This window comes from Centropristis striata, chromosome 7 (genome assembly GCF_030273125.1).
Source record: "Centropristis striata isolate RG_2023a ecotype Rhode Island chromosome 7, C.striata_1.0, whole genome shotgun sequence".
Taxonomy (NCBI): domain Eukaryota; kingdom Metazoa; phylum Chordata; class Actinopteri; order Perciformes; family Serranidae; genus Centropristis; species Centropristis striata.
The window spans coordinates 25,581,807-25,591,500 of record NC_081523.1 but is presented as its reverse complement, the minus strand read 5'-3'; positions in this window follow the sequence as shown (position 1 = coordinate 25,591,500).

Here is a 9,694-nt window from a genome sequence, read left to right as displayed (position 1 = left end):
AACTTAATGAAGAGCCTAATGTTGCTCAGAAAGAGTAATCTATAGAACTGAGAGAAATCTTGACCAAACATAATAAACTCTGACAATATGAATACATGAAATTGGCCAAGACCAAGAGTTAAGACATTTATGTGCTGGAAACCAATGGCGGAAGTGAGGGTATAAAGAACGACGAGGTCCACTCGGGGTGGGTGAGTTAAACAGATACAGGACACAGGACCCAGGAGACCACTGTTTGAGTCCTGTGTAAGACTAAAAGTCAATGTTGTTATTTTAAGTTATGTAACAAAACTTCTATGCATAGCTCCTCCATAGCAACATTTAGTCTATGTCACCTATGTAAATTCCTCACTTCCGGTAGTTATCTTCATGTGTTTTACTTATTTAACTATCTTATGTCACACCTAACCATGTACTTTGTCCCCCCACCTTAGGCAAGTATTTTTTTTTGCCTAAACCTAACAGAGCTGTGACAGTTGCAAAACATTAACAATGTGTTTGAAATAGTGACTGTTACATTTAGGTTTGAGTGTGTGGATCTCCTGCCACATATAGTGGTGCTAATTTAGGACCTATGTGACAAAATGTACTCTACTGTGTTTTACAAACTACCACTATGCACTATGCAGCTTTTAATGGTGTTCAAATGAAACACTTGGTTGTCTGGGATATGATTGACCTTGCAAATGGGTCACCAGCACCACATGTTCATTTGTTCTTAAGAAACATTCCAGCTCCAAATCCAAAAATGAACTTGTGAATCAGGTCAAAAATACAACTCATTTTCCTGTCATATATTGTCCCAGCATTGTAATAAATATCACCTTTCTTCATGGCTGGTCTACTTTTCTCTTCCTTGTGTTTCACTGCTTAAATAAGAGAGAATCATGAGGCTGAAATCCTCGTTAAAAGAAATAAGCATGTAGCAGTGCCTGAAGCGAATAGTTTCTTCGTAAAACATTGGTAGAGGCTGAATGTTGGCCTCTTTATGAACAGAATTACATCTGTTTTTTGTTGGTCTGAGACATTAATTATATCCCTCTGGAGTTGTCTACACAGTGTGCTGGTGTAATTGATAGTAAGACAAAACACTGAGTACAATGCCACTTTTTCTTTGATGTTCTGTTTTGATCATACACTTCTTGAAAATGTATGTTGCATTTCTTTTTAGTTTGTGAGATTATGTAACTTTTGCTGAACAAACTTTTGGAAGTTGAAATTATGGGATAATGGCATATTCATTTTCGGTTGCTTTAAACCTGTAAGAAGGGAATTTGTGGTCACTTGGGTGCAGCAGAAACAAGCTGTGATCACATCTTTGACATTATAGTCACTGTTTAGAATATGGGGAACATACTATTTACACATAACAATAAATAGCATTCATTTGGAATCATGATGAATTAAAGTACAATATTCACTCTCATTTTAGCTCTGCTTTTGGTCTCCTTCAACTAGGATTAGCTGATATCACAGCATTATGGTAGGATTTTTAATACTGTCAAAAACAACGATGCTCCTCTTTGATGTTGAGACGCAGTATTGAGGTGATGTACTGTAGTGCACAACACGAGCCACCAGGGGTCAGTCTCTGCTGGTGGAACAGTCATTGTTTTTCCAAACCACGCCCACATCTGTATGACGAAAGCCCATTGATATTTTTAGCTAGCTAGCAACCTGTCCGTATCATATCATATCATATCATTAGCGAGTGGAATGAGCAAGCAGAAAACAACAAACATGTTACTTGCTTGTTTTAGTTTCGTGATAAAACCATTGAAATGTTTCTCTTATCTGTCACATGCTCTAGTAATGTCAGTAAAACAGCAATATCTGAGAGTTTGCTATCTTCTGTTAGCGTTAGCCACCTTAAACAACAGGTCAGACCTGACCAAGTGAGGTTATATATCAATATAGAGTGTACTGAGTTAAGCAGGTTTGTGTGCTTTAATTGCTAATAACCAGCTTTTCATTTGTAAGAGGAAGATGTGCTATTCATTTTTTCATAAGATCTAACGTCAGGCTTTTTATTTACTAAAAAAGAAAATTAAAAAAGTAAAAAATTCAAAGCGGGGAAAAAACTCCCAAAATTGGCTACATACTGGCCATGGGACTCTGGCTTTCTCAGAAGTTGTTTTTGTTGTGATACTACATTGTATTTCTTTTTTTCTCTCCATCCCACACAAGCATCTTACTTACATCTTACACCAACTTTTCTTTGGCAGGAAAAACACAAAACAAACTGGGTGAAACAACCACTGCTTACATTTAAGAAGCAAAAAGAAAAACCTATTATATTAGCGATAGAAGTGCAAAGACCTTTACTTTGTTTTTGGAAAAACTTAATATGCTAGCTTTGGTTTTAAGTGCTCCCAGCTGGTCTTTTCTTTTTACTTTAGGCCTCTCTCAGCGGGTCTGCTGCAGTAACAAGGGTGCCGCGCTGTCCCGGGGTCCTAAAACTTTATCATACACAGAACTGAGGATCAGCGTGCCAGCAGAGGCCACTAAGCCCCTCCTTTAATAACCTCAAATATGCGGCAATTCATATGGATGTGGTTTACCCTACTTCTGATGGAAAACTACACCCTGACGCAGGAACCAAAACACTGATCCCATCAGCGCGGGGCAGGGCGTGCTGCCAAAACACTGCACTGATTCCAGGCTTGTTCCTGGTCACCAGTGAGCTGCTCCGGTCCTGCTGCTGTCCTCTGAAAGGGTCTTTCAGAGGGGATTTGAGAAGTAATTTTCACGTTGGGTCAAACTGTGCGATGCTGTCGCTCTGAGTTAATTTATTACTTAAAAGAGCTGAGGTTTATGCGAGTGAAAGGATTGCTTCGTCGGCAGAGTTTAACAGTGTTTGCAGAGCACAGGTGAGACCCTTCAGGCCTAAATTTGCAAAAAACTTTTATCTATAATGGTACAACACAAATGCTTTGCCAAAAAATTCCTTCTCACTTGATCATCTGCTCTTTCTCTCTTGTCTTCTTCATCAGATGGAGATAAGAGAAGAGGGAAAGAGGAAAAATAGTGACATGTTTGACATACAAAGTGACATATGCCACATCAAAACTCCCAAAATGACAGAGACAGACTCTGCAAGCTGAATAAATCTCTCTCTCCTCATGTTGCTTAATTGGTTTCTCTGTTTTGTTCCAGCCAGGTTGTAACTTTTAAACACTCATCTGTGTTGCTTCTGTTTCCAAAAGCAGCTGTGTTGAGAAGATGTGAAGCGTTTGAGCGCTTGTCAGTGTTCAGTAGCTCAGAGGGCGGAACTCTTCGGATTATCATCTAAGCCCTCAAACAAAGCTGATAGCTGTGCAAACAAACTTGCCTTTTTTCACACTTGTTCCGTCTATTTGCTCTACTTTTTGGCCTCGATACTAAAAATAAACAGCTCGGGCGACTGCAGTTGTTCTGCTAAGGATTTGTGATTTATCCGTCCATAAACTTTTGGCCCCACTCAAAAATAGTAAACAAGGAGCAATTTTAGTCTGGTTGTCAGCCAAGGCAAATGGTTATATTATGATAACAGGCCTATTTCCTGTAGTTAAGATTTTTGTTTAACATTAGGCCCTATTCTCAGCCTGCAACTGGCAGGGAGCGGTGGCCCAGTTTCGACACTCTTAACCTCTGCCTCAGCCATCCGACCAGATGTGGGTTCCCTTAAGCAAATTATTAGCGGTTCCTAGTACACACAGGTTCCCTACTAAGTGTTTCCAGCTCAGATTTGGCAGGACACGGAGGAGACATTCCAATGGAGCAACATCATATTTTCCCTTCAGCATAGCCATAGCAACTAATTATTTATTGTGAAAAAAAAAATCAATTTCTAAACCCTACTAATATGTTATGGTCAATCATTATTTTTTGAATTGTCTTTTTTTTCACACTAACACAGTTTTGGAAGATAAATACTGTGACGTCTCTAAATGTGTGGTGAAAGAAAAGAAAAAAAGTGAGACTGGGCTGTGGTTAGTCATGCTTGTGTTTGCCTTTGTGAAATAAAAAAAGCCACCCACGAAACGTTTGATTTTTAGGGACACTCGCACATCCCATTCTGGTACACTGGTACACATAATCCACACTGTTAACCAGCTCCAGATCCCTCAACATGGCTGTGGACTGAAAGTTTCAACTGATCACTTTTAAGAGAAAAACATGTACACCAATAATGTAGAAATGAATATCTTGGAGGTATTTTTTCTATATTTTTCCAGTACATATTTTTAAAAGTAGGTCCTCCCCCTCAAGTCTGCATAATCATGTAATGTGTTCTCATATTCCTCCTACAAAACGTGTACACTCTACACACATTAACCAAGCCACTGCAAAAGAGGCTGTGAGGCAAATGCCTGAGCTATTTGTAAGCATTTCGTATTTAGTGCACTGAAACAAAGTGAAGTAGGTTTCAGGCTGCAACTAAGGATAACCCATATTATTGAACAATCTACTGGTTATTGTCTCTATTAAAATATGTTGTGATTTTGCCATGAGGAGTCTCTCAATCAAAACATTAAATAAAAACTTTGATGTTGTGAAAAAGCAAGGGGACATAGACATGTTGTTTTCTTCATCGCTGATAAAAGTGTATCTGACGGGACCAGCAGAAATAATAATAATCACGTAAAACAGTAACATGTATTCAAGTTTATTCATGTTGTGATTATTCACCTTGTGCTTTTTCATTATAATGAAATAGCAGCAGTGTTTCCCACAGAAAGTGGTTCTATTTGTAGTGGTAGCAGACTGGGGGTGGGGGGGTTGGACATGAAGGTTAGCTGCTGTAGCATCTGGAATTCAGCCAGCTCAAAACCAGCACCAGAGGTCTGATCCCAAACCACTCTGACTCTTCGTACCATTAGTAAACAATCATACTAAAAACAACTTTATAACGTTAACGTTAAGATTATAATGTGACTGTACACGTTGGTGGTTGCCATGAGCCATTTGTCATAGTAGCTGGATCAATATTTGAATATTATATCGATAAACAAGGTCTCTATTGTGTTGAAAAATGGTACCATTTAATCAATAAGAATATGCTGTGTGGCAGAAAAAATGGTATATTACTGTTACTGTATTCAATCCTGTGCCATGATTTGAATTACACGCTGACCTGCTCTGATCTGCTGTTTCTCTTATTTACCCAGAAGTTAAAGCTACTACAGTGGGTAACGGTTCTATGAGGCCCAATGAAATGCACTGATTAAATTGTAGATTTCTCAGGGTTTGGACATTGTTTGAAACAATAGGGATGAGGCACATACACAACTTAACATCTAATAAAGGTCTAGATATTTTTAGAAATTTTAATATGATAAATGTTATTGTACTTTCATCATTTGGTAATCAGGTAATAGCAAAAAAATGTTAATCACAAATTCCTGGAAGCAATGATCTTGTCTGATATTCTTAAGATTACTTGCATACTGATCTAGGATCAGGTTTGCATCTTACAACTAATGATGAAGGCAAAACCACATCTTGCTAAATAAAAGCACATTTATTTGCCAGACTTCTAAAATAGTCATGTTAAAAGACATATTTGCTGAGAGAACATTTTCTCCCCAACAGACAAGTAATGTTGAGCAGCCCCTGATGTACTGTAGCACGTAAAGCTGCGCTGTCTAAATCTGTCTGAGCCCACACCTTTTTAAAATGTGAGCGCTGGCAGGGAGGGCAGCCGACAGCTAAGGAAATATTTACAGTAAGAGAACACTCACACATGGTGGTTGTGTCTCTCTTGCCTGAATTGATGTTGGTCGAAGGTGGTTGGTCTCCAGAATGAACATAAACAAGCAGCTGGAGCAGGAGCCCGCCTGGTGCTAACGCCAAACTCCTCAATGCGTAAACACACATCATTCAGCTTTGTGAGTAAGCGGTCACATAAAAGTCATCACAGTAGGAGACATCAACACGCAGAGACTTGGAAAGTTAGTTTTAAAGATGTGATCTGTTTCACAATAATGGTTGGCAGCGTCAAAGTGTAACTGTGTAACATGAGGGAAGAAATTGGTGTAATTTGATAAAAATTGGCTGATAGCTTTCAGATGTTTTGGATCACTGCACCTCCATCAATCAGTAATAATATTGCAACCAAATAACATGGCCATTGGCCATAATTGACTTATGATTAGGACATGTACAGTATCAATTCTGTTTGTCCTTAAAACCTGTGAGTGATTCAAAGGCAATTATCATATTTTTAACTGTACTGAAACCTTTTTTTGTCGACTAGCTTAATCTGTTCCCATCTGTTCCCAACTGGAGATGGAAATCAAACTCGTATTCTGGCTAGCAACCAAAATGTGTTTTGAAATTATCAAAGACTGAAAGATGGAATGAAATGCTTGGTCAGGCTCTCAAATTACATTTATGTACTGCTAATTTGTTTACCCATTTAGATTTTTGAGTGAAAGAAGTGCCACGTTCTTTGATTGTTTTACATGTTAAAAATGTAGACTCTTTGATCAAGTCACAAGTCAAATTTAGAAATTTTTAGAAATTTCCAGATAATCTTAAAAATTAATGAGAGTTTCCATCCACAAACAATAGTAGAAATGCTATCAAGATACTGAGATAAAGTTGGTGGCGCTAATTCCCTTGTTGGATGCTATAAATTACTGCAAGGGACAGTCAGACATTGAACGAAAACTATATGAAAAAAGTGAAGGAAATAAGGCATCTTTGTTTGTCTCATGCATTCATTTGAATGTTAGTTTCCTTATCACGTCACAATGATCTGATTTTCTTGTCTGTCATTATTTTTCGTTCATGTTGGACGTTGCTTAACCCATAAGAACCTATTTATCATTGAAGGAAAATTATGGGGGATTATACCACAGACCAAGTGGACCACATAGAACACATTTATGATTAAAAAAATACTATCCCTAAATATCAAAGATCTGTGATGTGACATATAAGTTACAATGGGTGTTTATGGTATTTATGTTTATAATATTTCTTATTCAATAATAAAAAATAGACACATTTTCTGCTTACAGAAACACAAATTTACCTTTTTCTTTGCATCGCCACAACATTTATCAAAATTGTAACATTAATAGTGCTGTTTAACAAATTATTTGTCAAAATAATAATACATCAATAATAAATAAAAACAAATAACCATGTGCCTTTTTGTTTGCATCTCCATAACATATATCAAAATTGTGACTTTAATTTGTTCAGGAAATATGATCAGAACAAGTTAAATCCAATAAAGAACACCCTATTAACAGATTAGAATTGTTAAATGGGTTTAAACTTAGCCTCGTAACAAAAAATAAGCTTTTTGAAATTAGCTACTTTTTCACATTTCTGTCACTTCTTGTCAAAGTCACATGACCACCACACCAGGGTGTTGAGTATGTGTCGCTTAGGGATTTAATGAGTTAATGTGAAGTATAAAGCTGAATATGGGAGATTCTAGAAGATTTAAAGTGTTTGTTGAATGTGTCACCATGGTTTCTTATGGGTTAAACATGTGCAGTGTGGGTTCTCTCCGGGTCGTCCGATTTCCTCCAACAGTCCAAAGACATGCAGATTAATTTAAATTTGTGACTCTAAATTACCCGTAGAAGTCACTGAGAATGTGATTGGTTGTCTGTCTCTATGTGTCGGTGACCTGTCTAGGCTGCACCCTCCGGCCCCCTGCGACCCAAGGTTGGATAAGCTGTTAAGGATAATAAATTAATGAAAATCATACCATTGGGATTTCGTAATACCCTGATATAATGTTGATACCGCCCAAGCCTACTATAAACATTATTTCTATGACCATGTAAATGCCTATTTTAAACACGACTGTTAGGACTGTATGTTTTACTCTCTGTACAGCTTCACAACTGTTTTACTACTCATGGAACTGAAACAACCAGATATTGTTTTGACCCAAGATAGAGATGCAAATGCTATCTTTCGGGCAGAAGACTCTCAGAGCAAAAAGTGGGGCTTCCTCTCTCTAATTGCACTCTTAGCAATGACTTCCTGTGGGGACTCCACAAGGGATGTTTGGTCTTGACTCTTCAGATGACCCCAAACCAGAAGCCTCGGCGCTCATTCTTCTGGCTCATGAAATATGTTCTGGAGTGAAACCACTCCCCAGTGGATCATTAATACAGCGCTGTGTCTGTGCTGCCAGCATTTGCTTTCAAACCTTGTCTCTTACAGAGAAAACAGGCTGGGGTTAATGGAATATAATCACAGTACAGGAGAATTTGTTCAGCTTGTTCTGCTTAGACTCCATGTTAGACCAAATGTTTGTTCTCCCTTCATGTTCTTGTTTGAATTATCCAATCAGCCTATGTGCTTTTGTTTGCATAAATGTGCATCAAGCTAAAAAATGGTCTGTTCTGCATAATTTCCTGGTTTCTAGCCCAGGTTTTCAGGCTTGGACAACTTCTCAAACTCCTGTCCTAGTTATTCACTAGCTGCCTCCCTGTGCAGTCAATCATCAGACTCCTTCTCCCTGCCCTCATTTGCTCTGAGAACACAATGAAGCCCCAAGGCTCAAACATAGATTTTCATAGTCAGGTTGTATTTACATTTCAAATTGTTCAGAGCACGGCTTGTCTCTTTCGCTGCCAGAAGTGTACACTGTTTTAATCTAGAGACACCAGATAAATCGCAGGCAGTCTGAACAACCAAGCCGGCCAGTTGTACGAGGATCAAAATCAAATCTATCAGTTGGATGACTCGGGACTCAGTAATAAAGGTCTACTTATGCTCCTGTTACAGAAAATTCACATCGTTATTGGAGAAAATTGTTGTGTTGTTCCCCATTTTACTGTTATGTTAGCTATTATTCTCGTTTTCCCACTTATAGCCACATTACCGTTGATTCTGTATCAAAAATCTCATTGTGCAAATATTTTGTGAAAGCACCAAAAATCAACCCTACAATATTGTTGCAATATCAATATCTGAGCCCTATTGATCCCAGCCCTTAAAGCTACTACACACTATTAGTGACAGGATAAAAAAAGCAGGATCTTGACCGGTTGGTTTCACACAAAATAAACCGTACTAACTGGTCAAACACGCCAGAGTTTGATTGATCGATTGTGAAAGCACCTTAAGAAATAGTCCCTCTGGAAACTGTTGAGAGCTTGTTGTGGTGGCATGTTTCATGATATTTGGGTGAGCTGACTCTTGACAATTGCAGTTAAATTTGTTCCAGTCGGGTTAGGTCAACGATTGACTTCTCCTTATAGCCACAAAGTACCTGACATACAAAAAAACATAGATCAAAGTACATTCTCCTTAGTGTTTAATAAATGTGAAAGTGACTATGTGCCCAAGGCTAGGACATGGAAAACTGATAATATATCAGCTTAACAGCTTTGACTGATCAGACCACCTCTTAGTATTCAGCGTAACCAGGACCACAAATGAGCTGCAAACTAACACAAGTGCTGCTTGACAATCCAGCAATCGGTCCAACAGAGCAGCAGATAGCTTTATTTAGACTGTTGCAGGTGGATTTGATGATAACGTTTCTAAATCCAGTGTGTTGTTTGAGTTACTGCAGAGATAAGTTGTCTTCTGTGAATTTGAATGGTGTGTTTCTGGAATAGCTTCAAGGTCCACTGCCTGTGTACTTATCTGTAGTATGGCAGGCTGTTCTGCCTGTGTACACGTTGTATAAGAACTTACAGTACTTTATATAGTCGTGGATATATGGTGCTTA